The sequence below is a fragment of the Protopterus annectens genome, chromosome 1.part2 (genome assembly GCF_019279795.1).
Source record: "Protopterus annectens isolate FY-2018-M chromosome 1.part2, PAN1.0, whole genome shotgun sequence".
In the NCBI taxonomy this organism is placed as follows: domain Eukaryota; kingdom Metazoa; phylum Chordata; order Ceratodontiformes; family Protopteridae; genus Protopterus; species Protopterus annectens.
In genome coordinates this window covers 110,671,915-110,691,613 of record NC_056727.1, presented here as the reverse complement: position 1 = coordinate 110,691,613, position 19,699 = coordinate 110,671,915, and the positions used below count along the sequence as shown (strand labels likewise).

Genomic DNA, 19,699 nt, shown 5'->3' with positions numbered 1-19,699 from the left:
AATTGATTGCAATGTGTTCTTTTAAATTGATTAATTGATTCTATTTTGGTGGGTATATAACTTCAATGTTGTATGGTTTATTTTGTCTGAATAAGTCTGGTGATGCTCACCAGACAAAAGCGCTTACTTGTGGCGAATAAAGATTAATTTTGGTGTTACTTTCTTGTTTGCCAGCTTTGAGTGTTGCTTTTTGGACTGTTTGCTTTAAATGGAAGTAGGTTGCATTCATTATTTTATGTGGATTATTGACAATGACATTTACCTTAGCTAATTTTATAGTTGGGAGGTTTTCTTACAAGGTTTATAATACTTATGTATATAGGTGTCATCCATAGGTATTTTCTTGAAGAGCTGTATTTTTTTAAAGTGAATTTAGAGCCGTTGTGCATTCACCTTTTGTTTGTTTTTGTTTTTAAATTTACATTTTTGTTTTCCCTAATTGTGTATAGCACACATTTTTCTTTATTTTGTCCTTATCCTTTAAAAATAATAACACTGGACAGGAAAGCTTTTAAAATGTCTACATAATTTAATGAAATATTGCAAGTCAAAACTGTGATTTATATCTGTACTATTTGTGAAACAATAATACATTTTCTGTTGAGTGAATTGCAGCCTGCTTCATTTGTTGTGACTTTGGATGAAGCTGCATTTTAATTTTTGTTTTGTAAGTAAATATATAATTTCCAGAACACATGGAGACCTCTTAGTTTAACATATTACTGTACTTTTTGACTTTCCATGTACTAAATGCACTGTTAAACATTTTCTCAAATTTAGATCTTCATGAAAGGTCACTATAAGATTAAGTTTTAACATTTGAATTAAGCTCAACTTAGTCAGTGCCTTCTTCCTAATCAAAATTTCATCAGCAGTACTGTATTCCCAATGTAAAACCTAGCTGATTTTAAGCCGTAGTTCTTAGAATTTTTGTAGGTGAGTGAGGCTACAGTGGCAGTTTCCAAAACATTCCCCTCTCCCCTAAGAGGAAGTGATCACTGGCATCAATCAGGATATATATGTGGCCCTGTTTGAGAGATTGCAGTAGAACCCATGACACCTTGCCTTACCATCTCACTTTCTAGGCAGTCTGGAGCTGTCTAAGCCATGGTACTCTTGTTTCTTCCAGATTTTTGATAATGATGTCTGAGCCCCAGCTTGCGTAATCTCCTTTATGTTCTTGAAAGGAGGAGGTGGAGAATGACATTTTGCATGATCTCCAAATTAGTCTTTACTTTAGGACAAAAGAGAATGTCCACTCTTGTTCCTCATATTGCAGTCATATTAGCATGTCTGCACAGGGATCCTCCTGTTTTTTTTCTGTTTGTGGTAAAACAGTTTCTGAAAGGAGTTTTACACTTGGGACCTTATAAACAGGTTCCACCTCCCTGGAATCTCAACTTTGTGCTGGAGACATTGACTGTCACCTTTTGAACCTGCTCATCCAGCTTATTTCAAGTCCATGACTTTGGAAAATTCTACTTCTCATTGTTCTGACATCTACAAGAAAAGTGTCTGAGTTGTAAGCTGTCATGATAGGTGAACCTTACTTCTGATTCCACAGAGATAGGGACGCCTTAAGATCAAATCCTTCTTTTATGTCCAGAGTGGTTTCAGAGGTTACTATGAATCAAGCCGTCAGTCTACCAGTTTTCTACCCAGAACTGAAAAAACAAGGAGAAAGGATCCTGTGTACTCTGGATTTGCATAAGGCAGTTCAGGTACTATCCTGACAGAACGAAGTCTTTCAGAAAAGCATGTCAGCTATTTATTTCCTATCAAGGGACAAAAAATGGGGCATCCTGTGTCTAAACCAACAATTTTCAGGTGGTTATCCTCAGCTATTGCTTTTTATTACTCCCATGGAAAATCCATTCCAGGCAGTATCAAGACATATTCTACCAGATTCCTGTCTGTCAATGGCGTACTGGAAAAGGGGCTCTAGACCCATTCCAGAGGCAGATACATGGTCCTTTATACATACCTTTACAAAGCATTATAAACTAGATTCCTTTTCCAAGTCCAGAGTGAATTTTGCTAGAACCATTTTCCAGGGGCTCCTGACTCCATATCCTTCTCCTCCCAGGTTGGATAGACTTTGGTAATCAACCCTTGTAGCATAATGGCTTCTGCAGCAGTGAGAATGATGAACATAGTGCAGTTTGATAAGTTGCACTTACCTTTAACAGTAGATGTTCAAACTCATCCCAGCTGCAGTAACCACACCCATCCTGCATCCCCTACACTTGTTGCTTGTACTGTATATATATTTTTTGTTATTGTTGTTTTCTTTTTTAGTTCAGGATTATTAGGCTATTTTCTCTTTCTCTCTCTCGCCATATAGGCAAGAAAGTCCTGAAGAAGTCTTCATTCTGGCTAACTCCAAAGAAAAAAAATCACAAGTCTTTCAGTAGTCCGAGTGAAGGTATGCATGTTGTGGGGGGGGGCAAAGCTTTGTGACGCTGTCTGGTTGTTGTTTCCTGGGCAGGAAAACATTCCGTATAGCCTAAAGACTATTTCAGCAGTGAGGCATTCAAACATGTGCTGCTACGGGGAAGCGCAGCTTACACAACTCTACTTTTTCTCCAGGAAAAGAAAGGCTTGCCTGTAACTTAACAGATTGTCAAGATGACTGTCTCACTGTTTAGCCTTCTGCTAAAAGTGCAGTTTAATCCTGGCAGGGCATTCTTAGAATAGATTATGCTAGGGCATGAGCAACTTCAGAAGATTTACTTTAGAAAACTATGGGTGCAAGATGTCAGAAGCTACCACATGGTATAATACTGTGTACAACTTCACCAAATTCTTAAAATTAGAGGCACAGTATAGAGACAAGGGAGTTTGACACAGCTATGTTGGAGGGTCATCTTGACTCTGCTGTTTCTAAGGGTAACCGACAACTGTTTGATAATCTACACAGTTTCTTTAGGGATAGCTGCTAAAAGTATGTGTGAGAGGTAATCTTTTAACCCCCCCCCCCCATTAAAATAATCTGTATCTCCATGGGATCTTAGTTAGTTGTAGAAAAACTTTCAAGCTTTCCCTTTGTTAGTTATAGTATTATAGGTGGTTGTTCTTCTTTCGGCTTTTCCCGGTTAGGGTTGCCACAGCGTAACTCCGATCCGCTAATGATTGGCAGTAGATTTTTAAGGTGTCAGCTTGACGTCCAACCTTCAACAAAGGCACACCCATTCACACATGTCTTTCAAATGCCACTCGACCGTGGGGAGGACATGCAGACTCCAGACAGAAGGCGCTCCAGCCAAGAATCGAACAGGAGAACCTCTTGCTGTCAGGCGACAATGCTACCGCTGCACCACTGCAGCTTTTATGAGTTTTTAATGAACTGCTTCCTGTAGTCCAGGGTTTGATTCCCTTAATCTCTGTTTACTTTCCTTGTGAATTTTACTTGGTCATACAGACTCATTCATTTATGCAGCCAGTACTCCCATTTCTTCGCTAAAAAGAGACACTTGTGCCCAATGGACTTGCCCAGTTAATAAATAAATCAAGAAAATTATATCTGATATTGTTAATCCTCGTTCATTCCTTACGTATGGGTATCGGTTCCGAGCTCGGAACCGAGCCGGCCATTTTCCAAGCTCGTGTCAGTTTCAAACTCTCGTCCTAAACTCTTACCCACAATTCCCCTCTTCCTGTTACCTCAGATTTCATTTGCCGCGTTGCCTTCCAGTCGTGTCAAGTTTATTGTCTCTTGCCCTATCGCATCTAGCGTTCATAATTTTCTCAGGTTTTTCTGTCCTTTACTTACCCTTTTTACTGCGAGGTAATTTCTTCTTACCATCATTGGTAATCCCTTTCCTTTTCTTTTTCATACCTTCGGGTACTCTCTTGTACCATTGTTGGTACTTTTCTATTTATTAATATGGCAGATAAAAATGGTAGTCCAGGGTTTAAGCTGTGCTCTGTTTGTGGGCACAAACTGCCTACTTCTGATGCACACTCTTTGTGTTTATTGTATGGGAGCTTCCCACTTATCTGTTGAACCACGTTGTACTATATGTGAAAACTTTTTTAATAGAACTTTGTTAGAAAGGAAAAATAAGCGGATACTGAAGGGACTTCTAAAATCTCCCTTTTCAGAGGCTATTTCTGGGTCAGAGGTCTCAACCCCTCCTAAAGCCCATAAGAAAATGGATGTTTCTACTAAGACTAAATCCTTTCCTTCGTCCCTGGCTGGGGGACTCTCACCAACCAAAATCTAAAAAGGCTAAAATTTCGGTTCCGGAGCTTTCTCAGCCCCAGTGCTTTCGGTGCCCAGACGTTCGGCTCCATTAGTGATTTCGGCTCTGTCCTCTCCTGCAGCCTTCTACATATCGGCACCGAGGGGCTCATCAGTTCAGACCTTTACCACTGTATCAGCACCGGCTGTTCAGTCAGCGCAGACCTTGACCACATCGGCTCCGAGATCTTCCTCGGAACAGAGGCCTTTATTACTGACTCCAGGTTTGGCGGTTCCAGTTTTGGCACCGACAACCACTTCTGCACCGATCCCTGTGTCGGTGCAGACAATGACTTCGGCACCAATGACTTCCTCGGTGCAGACTGCAGTAGTTCAGTCTTTCTCGGCACCATTGTCCTCTGTGCGATCAGATGAGATGGGCACCGAGTCTGCCTCTTTTGTGGACAGGCCTGTTTCTCCTTCAGTCTCTGTGAGGTCCACTAGAAGTCTTTCTGAACATGATGTGTTGCATCTTGTGGACCAGGCATTCTTGGCCAGAGGTATTCCACCCCCCAGGAACTATCCTTGCTTGGGAGGTGATCACCCATCTCCAAAGACACCTTCTTATTCTCCTCCTTCATTGCCTTTGAAGTCCATGGATATGGTACAGTCTTCACTTTCTGCGGTTCCCTTTATGGATCTCACTAAGGAACCGCAGTTACCTTTGTGGCAGGAAAGTTTTGCTACGACCCAGGATGTCAGCTGTGATATGCATAGCTTGCTGCTCCACAGCCATCCAGGGACTCCGAGTTGGCAGGCTGAGCCACTTAGGGGAGGAGTGTCCCCTGTCCTTGACATACACTCCTCTCCGGGTGGACCAGCCTTCCTACTGATGAAAAAGGCTTTCGCTGCTGCTGGCGATACTGGACTGTCTATACCTCCACCCTCCTCTGGTACACTGGTTTCACAAGTCGCACCTAGCGGACACCGAGTGCAAGGGCCTCAGGGCATATTCCGTCAGGAATCCCCTTTTCCGTTGTCTTCCCCAGCTTCTCCTGCCGAGGAGGTCCACCGGAAAAGTTTGTATAAGAGGAAGCACATGAACTCCACAGAGGAGTCTCTCACCGAAGACACAGACTTCAATGAGGGGGAAGGATCCCCTCTGTCACCCTCTGAGGTATCCTTGGCGATATCCTTGAAATCCTGAAACAGAGAGGTGACTGGCAGCCCTCTAATCCGACCCCAGAGGAATGTGTGTTCCTGCAGGCTTTTCACGCCCGGCCCCCTACCTCCTGGGTTACTCCACCTGCCGATGAACTTGTCAAGTTCATTGTGCAGCGTGCTTGGAAGGCCCCTGATACTGTTGAAGCTATTCCCCGGAGGCCAGATAAGATCTTGTCCCCTCCTGCTTCAGATCCCCATTGGTCCAAAGGTCTTCCTGTAAATGCTTTGGTGGTGGCGGCCGCAACAAAAAAGGATTTGGCAGAAGAAGAAAGCCAGACTGTCCATCTGCCTAACAGAGTCCCGGGTCCTGGACAGAATAGGGAAGTGCACTTTTGCTTCAGCGACCTTTGCTTTCAGGTCCCTGAATTATATGGCACATTTTACCAGGCTTCAAAGGGATCTGGTTTCTGAGCTCTCTGAAACCTTGGCTGGTGCAGTGTCTGATGAGGTCTGTGACAAAGTGGCCTCTCAGCTGGCCACCATTGAGTCTATATCTAACTCCTCTATGCGATATCTCACGCATCAGAAGGAGCAGCTAGAGCGGCGGGTTCAGCTGCAGTCTTGAGACGACACGCTTGGATGCACTTGTGCAACTTCGCGGAACCTTTTAAGTCTTCCTTTCTTAATGCCCCCATTCAGCCCTCCTCGTTGTTTGGGCCCAAAGTTAAAAGCACACTGGCCACATGTGAACAAGACGGGAAGACCCTTTCTGCCGTAGGTGTCCGTTATTCTTCCCCTCAACGTGCTTTCTCCCAAAACCAAAAGAGTGGGAAGATATGGTTCAAGAAATCTCAGGGTCCTTTCCGTGACACACAGGCCGAGTTCTCCCCCATAGGCAGAGGGGGAAACTCACAGGGAAGATGCTCCTTTTGGGGCAGAGGGGGACCTTGTAACCAGGGTTACAGGGATTCTTTCCCTGGCCAATCCTACCAGCGCTCCTGAAGAGCGGCCCAACTCCTTTCCTCTGGAGGTGGTTGGGGGACGTTTCTCCTTGTACACTTCTACCTGGCTAACCATCACCACTGATTCTTGGGTACAAAGGATCATAATCAGAGGTTATCATATCCCCTTCGATCTTCGTCCCATCCCTTCAAAAAATCTTCCCGACGTTCCACCCAGTCAAAGGGAACAACCAGCACTAGAGATACAAAAGCTGCTAAGAAAAAGAGTCATCCAAATAGTCCCTCCAGACCAGATAGGATCCGGATTCTACTCAAGACTATTTTTGGTGCCAAAGAAAACCTGGGACTGGAGACCAATTTTGGATCTCAGTGTATTGAACAAGTTTGTAAGAGTACAAAAATTCAGGATGGTCACTATACAGTGTATCCTCCCACTTTTGTAAAAACATGATTGGACGTGCTCTATAGATCTTCAAGATGCGTACTACCACATAAAGTTGGACAGGCCATCAAGAAGATTTATGTGCTTACCTGCGGGGGCCAGTTACTACCAGTTCAGAGTACTGCCCTTCGGACTCTCTACAGCCCCCAGAGTGTTCACAAAGTGCATGGCAGTTGTCACAGCTCACTTGCGACTTCAAGGATTCAGGTGTTTTCATACCTAGACGACTGGCTCATTTCCGCCCTCACCAGACATCTACTGGAAAAAGCCCTGGTATACTCTATCCTCGCTGCTCAAAAGCTAGGCATAACCATAAACTGGCAGAAATGCAATCTCACCCCATCTCAGTCGACAGAATTCATAGGGGTTATCTTGGACACAAAAAACTGCAGAGCTGCTATTCCAGAGCACAGCATTTTAAGGATAAAGCAACAACTAATTCCAATCTTTTCAAAGGAAAAATCCACGGCTCACTCGGTTGTACAGCTGTTGGGTTCCATGGCAGCCTCCATCACCATTGTTCCTCTGGCCAGGTTTCACGTGAGGTTTCTACAATGGCTACTGCTCACCCAATGGTATCCTTTTCAGCATCCTCTTTCAGCCATGATTCGAGTAACCCACAGGTGCAAATAGGATTTAAATTGGTGGATGACACACAATCTCTGTCAATGGTTTCGCCCATTTTCCCCCAGCAACCCAAGGCCACAGTGACCACAGATGCCTCCCTGATGGGGGGGGAGGCTATGTCAGGGACAGACAGTCCAAGGCACTTGGTCCCAACCATAGGCCCATCTGCATATAAATGTTCTAGAGCTGAGGGCGGTGCTTCTAGTGTTGCAAGCATTCCATCCCTTGCTGCCATCTGGGACACTTGTGATTCAGTCAGACAACATGGCAGTGGTCTGGTATATCAACAAGCAAGGTGGAACCAGATCTTACCCCCCTTTGTCGAGAGGCCATGAGGATATGGGAATGGGGGCATGGCTACCAACCGTTTTCTTCTAGCAATGCACATTCCCGGGAGTTCCAACGTGATAGCAGACAGACTCAGCAGGTGCATTCTGCAACCTCACGAGTGGTCCCTGAATCCCTTGATAGTAGCGGAGATCTTCCACCACTGGGGCCGTCCTTGCTGCGACCTCTTTGCATCCCCGGCCAACTACAAATGCAGCAACTACTTCGCCCTGATTCCCCCTCCGGGACAGTCAGCCAGGGACGCTGTAGTACACGATTGGCCCTCGGGTCTTCTCTATGCATTTCCGCCCTTTCCTCTCATTCCCCAGTTTCTGAAGAAAGCCCGGCGGTTGAAGAGTAAGGTAATCCTCATAGCACCATATTGGCCACGACAGATTTGGTTCCCATTCCTTTGGCCTCACCTACTAGATCGACCATGGATCCTCCATCCAATCCCGGAGTTGATCTCACACCCACGGAACCTGATTCATCCTAACCCTGAACAGCCTGAAGCTAATGGCTTGACTACTCCAATTCCCTTGATTGCCAGGCAGAATGATCTTTCTTTACCAGTATGTGATATTCTCATTGCTTCTCATAAGTCCTCCACTAGAATTACTTATCTGAGCAAGTGGAAAAGATTTACCAGTTGGCTGAAAGATAAACAAGTAGACCCCTTTTCAGCACCAGTGTCGATAATACTAGACTATCTGGCCGACTTGTTTCAATCGGGTCTATCGGCCTCTACCATTAGAGTTCATTTGGCTGCAATTTCTAATTTTCATGAGGGTGTCCAAGATTCCTCTCTTATGTCCCATAAATTTTGCAAGACCTTCATAAAAGGTGTGAATTATCTGAAGCCACCTTTTAGAGAACCTATTCAACCATGGGATTTATCATTAGTTCTACAAGCTCTGACAACGGCACCTTTTGAACCAGCCTCTTCTTGCGACCTCAAGTATTTGTCATGGAAAACCTTGTTTTTGGTCACTATTACTTCTGCCAGACGTATTTCTGAACTTCAAGCTTTATGTATCAATAGTCCATACTTGATTTTTCATAGAGATAGAGTGTCCCTGAGAACTAATCCGTCATTTCTGCCTAAAGTGATCTCTGAAATGTCCATTAATCAAGCTATTGAATTGGCAGTTTTCTTTCCCAACCATTCAAACAGAGGAGAGTATTGCCTACATACCCTTGATATACACAGGAAAATTGATTTTTACCTAAACAGGACTAAACCCTTTCGTAAATCTGACCAGTTATTTTTGGCCTTTTCTGGACTTAGATTAGGATCGGCTGTTGCTAAGGTCACATTAGCTAGATGGTTGAAGGACTGTGTGACCTTTATTTACACACAATGTAATATCTCGTTGCCTACTACCATGAAAGCTCATTCAACAAGGTCGGTGGCAACTTCTGCTACCTTCCATGCCAGAGCTTCTTTACATGACATCTGTGCAGCTGCAACTTGGGCTACACCTCATACCTTCATCAATCATTACAAATTGGATTTTGCCTCCAGGGGAAGAGCATCTTTCAGTTCTATGGTGCTCAGGAATGTCCTTCCATGAGAGCCTCCCAGGAATAGAGGTAGCTGGGGACTCTGTCCCATACGTAAGGAATGAACGAAGATTAACAATATCAGATAAAGAAGTTATGTCTTACCATAACGTTCCATCTGTATTGTTGATCCTCGTTCAGTCATTACGACCCTCCCTCCTTCCCCCTCCTGTGGTTTCTAGTGAATCTCACTATCCAGTTCTCTTAGGTTATTTGACCAGAGGTAGCCTCTACCTTCTTTAACTTGAAAACTCAACCTGACGTAACTGGGAGAGGGGAATTGTGGGTAAGAGTTTAGCTCGGGAGTTTGAAGCTGGAAAATGGCCGGCTCGTTTCCGAGCTCGGAACCGATACCCATACATAATGACTGAACGAGGATCAACAATACAAATGGAACGTTATGGTAAGACATAACTTCTTTTTCTTATTCAACTAGCTTCTTAAGTGGACTTGGATTTCATAACTTGAAAAAAATTGTTCTTGGTAACTGTTACTTTAGCAAGGGAAATTCCTAAGTTGCAGAGTTCCACATCTCCATGTTGATTTTTTTGAAGTATGGTGTTTATGAGAAGTACCTCATCCTTTGTGTTGTGGATTACCATAGTGACTAATTTAAATCAAGCTGTTCCTGTCTTTTTTCCTCAGTACTCCAACAAAAGGTAGTAGCTGTCACATTACCTGGATTCCAGATTCTTGCACCTGCTAGTCCCACTGGTTTGTTTGCTGTCACAGTCTTTTGCCTTATTGTATTTGCCATAGTGGGGGTCTGAATGGAAAGATGATAAAATTCGCAAGCAGAGGAGAGTTGTAGTGCTGGAATTGAATTCATCCTCATGTCTTGGTGAGTACCTTTATTAGGTGGACGCCTTTTTTTTTTTTTTTTTAATTCCAAAAATTCTCATCAAGACAACACCGATACGTAGACAGCATTTTATATGTCATATATCATGGTCAGAAGTAGGCTAAAAAATAAAGATAGCTGTGTGCACAAGTCCCAGCATAAAAAAAGTGCCCAGTCCTCGTATGCGCACTGATGCCAGGACTGGAAAAAAATGACAGTGTAGAATCCTCAAGAGACAGAAGCATTCCTACAATGGGGTTAGGCCAGGCTCGGGGGGGACGATGGCCCTCTTGTAGAAGGAAGCAGTAGTCCCCAAAACTGATGTGCCAAAAAAGAGCCATAAAGATGATAGAGTGGACTGTTGAGGATAAGAAAGAAATTATGTATTGTAACTGTTATGGAAGAAGCCCAGAATTTCCAGATATAAGATATTCAAAAAGATTAAGAGATAAATTAGAGGAAATAAAAACACTTGCACAATAAAAACTGTCAAAAGCTTCAAATGCAAATTTGTGTTCATTAATACAAGAGATTCATGAAAACATTCTATAGACAAAATAAACTTTGGGCTGTTTGGAAAAAGAAGCGACTGAGGAACTGTGAAAATATAAAGACAAAACCTAGAGATTTTTGAAAGGTATAAAAAAGAAACTTGGACATTGGAAAGAAAGATTTGATATGGTGCATTGCTTATGCAAAGGAGAAAGCCAAACTAATCAATACAAAAAAAGCAGCTCCAGAGATATTTGAAGAGAAATACAGTAAAGGTACCCAGATGTATGGAAAATCTCACAATACAAAAAATAAGATCACAATGAGGGAATGTAGAACAGAAGATTAGTAAAGTAGAAGTTAAGCAAATAGAAGATGAAGTTATGAAATACCTTCAAAGTGAGGGATTTGGTGTAGAAAAATCCAACTCTGGTAATGTCACAGCATGATGGAACAGTCCCCAACTTAAGGAGAAACAGGTGGAACAGGAAGCATATGATAACTTGCCACATGAAGATATTCTGGAGCCTTCAGTAGAAAACCAGTACAAAAGTTCATTTGGAGTTGTACAGCACGGGAAGGAGCAGGAAACAGTGGCAACTCTGACACAGTCAGTGTTGTGGAGTGACAGGCCAGTGAGTTCCCATATGAAAGAGCAACGGATAACACAGGATGTAGCTAAAGAGAATATGTCACAGGAAGATATTCTGGAACTTTCTGTAGAATGCCCGCAGGAAATGGAGAACAAAGAATGTGCCCTCAGTTTAGACATAAATGATCTAAGGGAAAAGTTGCTTGATTTAATAGCGATGGATAGATGTATTAAGATCGATGAAAGAAATAGATTACAGAAGACAATAAGATCCAAAATGTTAGAAGTCTGACAAATTAACACAGTAATCAAGACTACTAACAGAAGTGCATGTAATATAACAGAAAAAGTAAATAGGATAGATTACTGTGAAGCCAAGTTAATAACAGTCTTACCAGAAAAACACGGAGCAGTAAGGGATAGGAAGGGAAGAAAACAATTGCCATCATGGAAGTATCTAATATAGAAAACTATAAAGCAATTAAGACAAGAAGTGTCACTGTTAGAGTATAGAAGAGGGAACAGGTAAACAAAAATACTTAGAAAGATAGACGTGATAAAAGCAACACACAGTACCAGAACAGACCAGGAGCTATAGTACACTATTGGAAATAATGAACTAAAGATAACAGCACAGTCAGAAAAATTTAGAAGATATGCAGATAAATATAAAGGAAAGGTACAAAATAAGCAATTCATTAATGACCCAAAAAAGTTTTATAAAGGACTGGGAAACGAAGCAAAAGGAGTAGAAACACTACCAAAAAAAGAAGAAATAGACACATTTTGGAGAAATATCTACGAAGATCTTGTGGAACGTAACAAAGATGCTGAATGGATAGAAGAGGTAAAAGAAACAGTAAGAAGTTTAAATGTAAAGGCTATGAAATGGGATGAAGTAATGCCAGAGAAATTGAAACAAAATTAAGAAAAGCTCCTAAATGGGGAAACCCCAAGCCCAGATACCATACCTAACTTCTGGCTAAATGTATTAACATCTTGACAAAAGATGTAGCACTGAGTAAGAACTACTTATATGTGTATCCCGAACAGACACCAGCCTAGTTAACAAAAGGAAAAATGATACGACTCCTTAAGAGTGAACTTGAAGGCTTTCCTAAAAGTATAGACCAGTGGCTTACCTTCTGACAGTGTATAAACTGTATACTGAAATTGATGCCAACGGAATTTATAGTCATTCAGAAGAAAACTCAATCATGGCAGTAGAACAAAATGGTAACAAAACAAAGTTATATGGGACAAATTAAGTCCTAATGGAGAACTGTAAAAAGGGGAAGAATCCAAGTATGGCATGGCTAGATTACGAAAAACCGTTTGATGGCATCCCATATTTATGGTTAAAGGAGGGCTTACAGATGTACAAGATATACCCTACATTGATCAGTTAGATTACGTGACCATGAAACACTGGCAGACCACTTTTGATGTTCTTCGTGTTTCACTGTTGCAGTTATCACATTTGGGTTATCTGCTTGCAGTAGCCCTCAGTCGGCCTGATTATCAAAGTCTTGGGTCCTGCTTCGGTTGCTGTCTCCTCTTCCATGACATCAAGTCATCAGGGGTATAAAGCATGCAGCTGATGCCATTACATCAGTCTTTCCTGCCATGCGGTGCCCGAAGCAGAAGCAATTCGCAAGTGCCGGTCGGTCGACTTTTCATTTTCGAGTTTCAGAACCGAAGTCTTTAACTAAAGCTAAGTACCCCGTTGGGGAAACTTTTTCTTGCTCTTTACCGATGTCAGTAAAAGTTAATAATTGCATTTCTTGTGGAAAGCAAATACCTCATAAAGATTTTCATTCGTACTGTATTCCTTGCCTAGGCCTTGACCACCATGTACCTCGCTGTCAGTTTTGTGCCTTATTTAACTAACTAACTATCCGTCGTCAGTATATTTACGCTTCTAAATATTTCTGTTCTCGGTCCAATTATCCAGATATATCTTTGGTAAGCCATCCGACTACCGGCATTCCGAAAAAGCGCAAAGATAAAGACAGAGACAGGCCGCCTAGGTCCAAAGCTGCCGACGACGCTTCTCCTAACCCAGTCGCCAGTTTGCCGGTACTCAGTGAGGCATTTTCTCAGCCCCTGATACCCGTTACTTCTGATTCGCAGGCCTCTACTGAGACCCATTCGGAGTCTGGTATGCCGTGAGATGCTTCAATTGTGGAACCTGCGGATGTCTCTACCTTGGATGGGTCCGGAGCCGCTGTGCAGGCACTGGCTTCTGAGGGTGTATTCAGGCCTACGGACTTGCATATTAAACCGACGCCACCTTCTTCTTTAAGGTCTAAAGCTCGAACCATGCCTAGAAAACCGACGCCCAGACCACATGCTCAGGCCTCTATGCCTCAAAAACAAATGATAAGAATGGCTGAAGACCTTATAACTTTAATCAGGGGAAGCCAACCATCCCCTTGTAAGAGACCTAGGACTGAATTTGTTTATGAATCTTCTGACCAGGATTCTGAAATTTCTGTTTCTTGTGATGACTTGGATTTACCCTTATCTGCTTATGAGGATTCTGATGCAGAGGACTCTATTCCCTCTGCTTCCCCTCCAGAGAATTTCTCTTTGGTCAAACCTTGCATACTCTTAGGGAGCATTTCCACTGGGAAAGCCAGGATTACTCTGATTCAAAAAAGAGGCTTAGGGACTTCTTACTCCTGCCTCTGCACAGGCCTTTAGTTATCCCTCCTGAACTAGACATTGTTGATGATGCCTTTTCAGAATCTAGTTTGGCCCCTGATTCTTTGCCTCCTGCTCCCCAGAAAACCTGATAGATATTAAAGGGTTCCTGATTCTCACAAGTTCCTTTTTAAAAATCCTACTGCAGATCCTGAGACTATTTCGCAGGGACCCAAGGGCATTAAGGCAAGTACTGCCAAAAATCCTACCCCTTCTGATAGAGACTCCAGGGCACTGGATAGATGGGGTAAGAAGGTATACACTTCTGCAACCTTGGCCATTAGGGCCTTAAACTGACAGTTTCATATGTTAAAGTATCAGCAACATATTATTGGATTGCTTAAACAGAAAATGATGTTGATTCCTGACTGTGCTGAAAATTAAGATTTACATGATTTAAGGCATTCTGCTGAACAGATTGGAAAACATACTTTGCAATGTTGGGTTTGATTCATTAGAGGCCTCTTGCAGGGCTGCTGTCACTGGGTCTGTACTTAGAAGGCATGCTTGGCTTATGGAGCAATCTTTGCCAGATCATGTTAAAGCTAAATTGTTGGATGCTCCCTTAAATCAGGACGGCCTGTGTGGCAACAAAGCAGAAGTTCTTAAAAAGATGGAGGAAAAAGCTAAATATATGCAAACTGTTAAAGTTTTCCTACAAGTTCAGCCTCCAAGATTTAGTAGGCATTGGCCCTCTAAGAATTGGTCCTTTCCTGTCTCTTCCAGGCCTTCTCAACCCAAACCCAGAACCAGTAGAAGCCCCAGGTTTCAGTCCCAAGGTACGCACAAGACTAAGCAGTGGGGGGTTTCTGCTTCCATATCAGGGAGTAGTAAGACTCCCCCCTATGGAAAGCTGTCTCAATGATTTGACTTTAAAACTTCCAAGCACTTCTCAACTGACTGCTCCTTTAGTGGGAAAAATTACTCTGCAGGCGAAAAACTGGCAACCTCTTACACAAGACAATTGGGTTTTAAATATAGTTTCCCAAGGATACAGATTTCAATTCCACATGTTACCAACCCCAAACAGTTGGCCAGATCTACCTCCAAATCAATGGGCAGAGGCTCAAAAGCAAATACTCTCTCTCTTAAGCTTAAAGGCTATTCAAACTGTACCAGAAGAGGAAAAGGGACACGGTTTTTATTCAAGACATTTCCTGGTACCCAGAAAAGACAATTCATGGCGTCCTATCCTGGACCTTCCTAAGTTAAACACTTTTTTGGTGATTCCAAAATTCAAGATGCTAACTCTTCACAAGCTACTTCCTATGCTAGGCCTGGATGGCAACACCTGCACATCCCAATCATGGAATCTTGCAGAAGATACCTACGATTCAAAGCAGGCTACATGCACTATCAGTTCTCTGCACTGTCCTTTGGCTTTATCTACTGCGCCCAGGGTATTCACAAAGTGCCTAGCGCCTGTCATTGCATTTTGCAGGCAAAGAAAAATTAATATACCCATACTTGGACGATTGTCTAATTCAGGCAGAAAACCAGGACATACTTTTTGAATCATCTGGCATTTGTACAAAAGGTGCTAACTTGTCTGGGGTACGACATAAACGAAAAGAAGTCACATCTGGTACCCTGTCAACAAATTGTATTCCTTGGAGCAAGCTTGAACACAACTTCCCAGATGGCTTTCCTCACGCCAGAGAAGCAAATTCATTTGACAACTTACTTCAAACTAGTGGCCACAAAGAACCTGCTGTCTGCAAGGCAAGTACTACAAGCCTTGGGGTTCATGGCCTCCTGCATTCTACTAATTCCATATGCAAGACTGTATATGAGGAAACTACAGTGGTATCTAAAAAGCCTATGGTGTCAACATTCTCAGGATCTAGACGCAGTGATTCCTATCATACCTTGCCTACGGCTAGAATTCCCTTGGTGGGCAGAGGCCTGCCACCAAAACAAGGGGCTGCCATTCACTCTACCCCCTGCTGGCCAAACCCTAACAACAGACGCATCAGACTATGCATGGGGGGCTCACTTGGTGGGGAAGTGCAATCAGATGATACTGATTGCATTCAGGGCAATTAGAACCCAAGTCAAATGCACCTGCATATCAATCAAAAAGAAATGTTAGCTGTACAGAATGCTCTAACAGCCTTCAAGGACCACATTCTTCCAGGACAATTAATGGTAAAGAAGGACAACACCACTGTTATGTGATACATAAACAAGCAGGGGGAAACCCACTCATACTTTCTGCAGACTAGCCATGGCTCTGTGGAACACAGCCTTGAGCTACCAAGTGCATCTACAGGCTCAATTCCTGCTCGGAAACCTAAACACACTGGCAGACGATCTAAGCAGAGATCTCATGGACCCACATGAGTGGAAACTGGAACCAAAGACATTCAACATGTTGAGAATCAAATGGGGGAGCCCACATACAGACATGTTTGCCTCCCTCCAGAACTACCAATTGGACAAATTCTGCACAAGGACTCCCCACAAACAAGCTTGGAAAGTGGATGCCTTGTCCTTCACCTGGAAAAATCTATCAGTTTATGCCTTTCCTCCTCTGCCTCTTCTCACCAATGTACTACTAAAGATCAAACCGGACAAACCAAGGATGATACTGATTTCACCAGACTGGCCACGCCAGCATTGGTACCCCTCTTGCGCAGTGTGCCATTACAACATGATACTTTGTTTGGTACTAAAGCAGAAGAGGTGTTGAAAAAAATGGAGGATAAAACTAAATCCATGCAGACAGTCAAGGATTTCGTACAGGTACAGCCACCCAGGTTTAGCAGAAACTGGCCTTCTAAAAATTGGTCCTTTCCAGTGTCAGACAGACCTCAAAGAGGCAGATACAGGCATCCCAGAGGCAGATTTCAACCCCAAGGCTCATACAAGCCTAAACAATGGGGTACTCCTACCTCCAAAAGCGGAGAAGACAAATCACAACCTTACAGGAAACAGTCCCAATGACTTTCCTCTACCAGATCCAAGCACTTTTATTTTGGCAGCCCCCTTAGGGGGAAAACTAGCACTTTTTTCATCAAATTGGCAAATGGTTACCCAAGACAAATGGGTCCTGAACATAGTGTCCCAAGGCTACAGGTTCCATTTTCACACGCTACCAAGGTCAAAGCGTATGCCAAACCTGCCACACAATCAAAGGGCGGAGGCACAAAAACAAATTACAGCCCTCATGGACATGAGGGCCATTCAGCAAGTACCACAACAAGAGCAGGAGCAAGAATTTTACTCCAGACTATTCCTAGTACCCAGAAAGGACAAAACCTGGAGACCAGTACTGGACCTGTCTATACTAAATACGTTTCTGGAAGTTCCAAAATTCAAGATGTTGACTCTGCAGCAGCTACTGCCCATGCTGGGCAAAAAGGCTTGGCTCGTAACTTTGGACCTAAAAGAGGCATACCTGCATGTCCCAATCAGACAATCTTGCAGAAGATACCTCAGATTCATAGCTGGCTCAATGCACTACCAATTCTCTGCACTGCCCTTTGGCTTATCTACTGCACCCAGGGTCTTCACAAAATGCCTGGCACCAGTAATTGCATTTTGCAGACAAAAAGGAATTCAAATATATCCTTACTTGGACGACTGCCTAATTCAAGCAGGGAACAAAGACACTCTTCTAAAGCATCTGGCGTTTGTAAAAAGATTATTAATTGGCCTAGGGTACACAGTAAATGAAAAGAAATCAAAACTAGTGCCCTCTCAAGAGATAATATTCCAGGGTGCAAGCTTAAATACAACTGCCCAGATGGCTTATCTCACGCCAAACAAGCAAAAGCAAATGATTACTTATTTCAAGAAATTGGAAACAAAAACCCACTTATCTGCAACGAAATTCCTGCAGGCCTTGGGTTTCATGGCATCCTGCATTCTGCTAATTCCATATGCCAGACTGCATATGAGGTAACTACAATGGTATCTAAAAAATGTTTGGACTCCGCATTGCCACAGCCTGGAGACCATAATTGCACTCATTCCCTGCCTACAACAGGAGTTTTGATAGTGGGCAGAAGCCTGTCACCACAACAAGGGTCTGCCATTCAGTTTACCCACAGCCAGACAGACACTGACAACGGATGCATCAGATTATGCCTGGGTGGCCCATATGGCAGGAAATTGTATTCAGGGCACATGGCCTGCAAACCAGATGCATCTTCACATCAGTCAAAAAGAGATGCTAGCTGTTCAAAATGCCCTGACAGCTTTCAAGGACCTGCTTCATCCAGGACAGTTACTGATAAAGACAGACAACACTACGGTCATGTGGTACATAAACAAGCAGGGAGGTACACATTCTTACCCCCTCTGCAGACAAGCAATGACCTTATGGGACACAGCATTGGCTCTTCAAGTTCACCTGCAAGCACAATTCCTGCCAGGAAAGGAAAATACTCTGGCAGACGAACTAAGCAGAAACCTCATGGATCCCCACGAATGGAAACTGGATGGGGATGCCCAGACATAGATCTATTTGCCTCTCCTCACAGCTGCCAATTGCAGAGATTCTGCACAAGGATTTATCACAAGCAAGCATGGAAAGTGGACGCCCTATCATTCAGCTGGAAAAATCTAACAGTATATGCTTTTCCCCCTCTGCCTCTCCTTCCCAGAGTACTCCTAAAGGTCAGACAAGAGAAGCTAAAAATGATTCTGATTGCACCAGACTGGCCACGCCAGCACTGGTACCCAATCCTAAAGAGCTTGTCTCAAGGTCCGGCATGGATTTTACCTCAAACCTCTCACTTGCTGACCCAACAAAACAATCAGATCCTGCACAGCCAACTCAGGACCTTAAATCTGACATCATGGCGGATAATGTAGCAATTCTGAACACTCCTCTTTCAAAAGCTGTTATGGATGTCATCTTGGAGGCCAGGAGGCCCAGTACCAGAAAATCTTATGCAGAAAAATGGAAGAGATTCTGTGCTTGGAACCAGGAACAAGGCATTGGCACGTGTGTACCAAACATCCCTCAAATTTTACTATACCGAACTGAGATGCTGGACAAAGGCCTTTCTTTCTCATCAATTAAGATTCACGCCTCTGCCATTTCAGCCCATTACAATACAGAACCACCTATTTTTTCACATCCTTTAATAAGGCAGTACCTCAGAGGGGCCAAAAACATTAGGCCTCCAAGGAGAGCACGAATTCCGGCCTGGGACCTCAATTATGTTTTGGAAAAACTCACACTGCCTCCTTTCGAGCCAGCATCAACAGCAGATATAAAATTCTTATTCTGGAAAACAGCTCTGCTCCTAGCTATAACCTCTACAAGGCATGTCTCAGAGTTACAGGCACTCATGGCTGTGGAACCTTTCATCATCTTTCATCCAGACAGGGTTTCTCTGAGGACAAACCCTACATTTATGCCTAAGGTGGTGTCCAGTGTGGCCCTCAACCAAGCCATTCACTTGCCTACCTTTTATCCAAACCCACAGAACAAGGGTGAGAAAATTCTCCATTTTTTGGACATACACAGGCAGCTACGCTTCTACTTGGTTAGAAATAAAGCTTTCAGAAAGACTGAGCAACTTTTAGTATCTTATGCTGCAGGATCACAAGGAAAGGCCATATTAAAACAGACTATTCCAAAATGGATAGGCCATTGCATCCGTTTCTGCTATTTTCAACATGGCAAATCAGTGCCTAAGGGCATTAGGCCTCATTCCACCAGAGCAGCAGCCACTTCAGCAGCCTTCCTCAGAGGAGTACCAACCAAAGATATCTTAGAGGCTGCAACTTGGAGCTCAGTGCACACCTTCACAAAGCACTACCACTTACCTCTTTACTCTAAGTC

At 43.3% G+C, this 19,699-nt stretch overlaps 1 protein-coding gene across 1 annotated transcript in view; it reads left to right on the top strand.

Annotated features, from left to right (window-relative positions):
* The window catches only part of PSME4 (proteasome activator subunit 4), a 2,990,260-nt gene that overhangs the window by 250,266 nt on the left and 2,720,295 nt on the right, over positions 1 to 19,699 (top strand). The window lies entirely within an intron of this gene.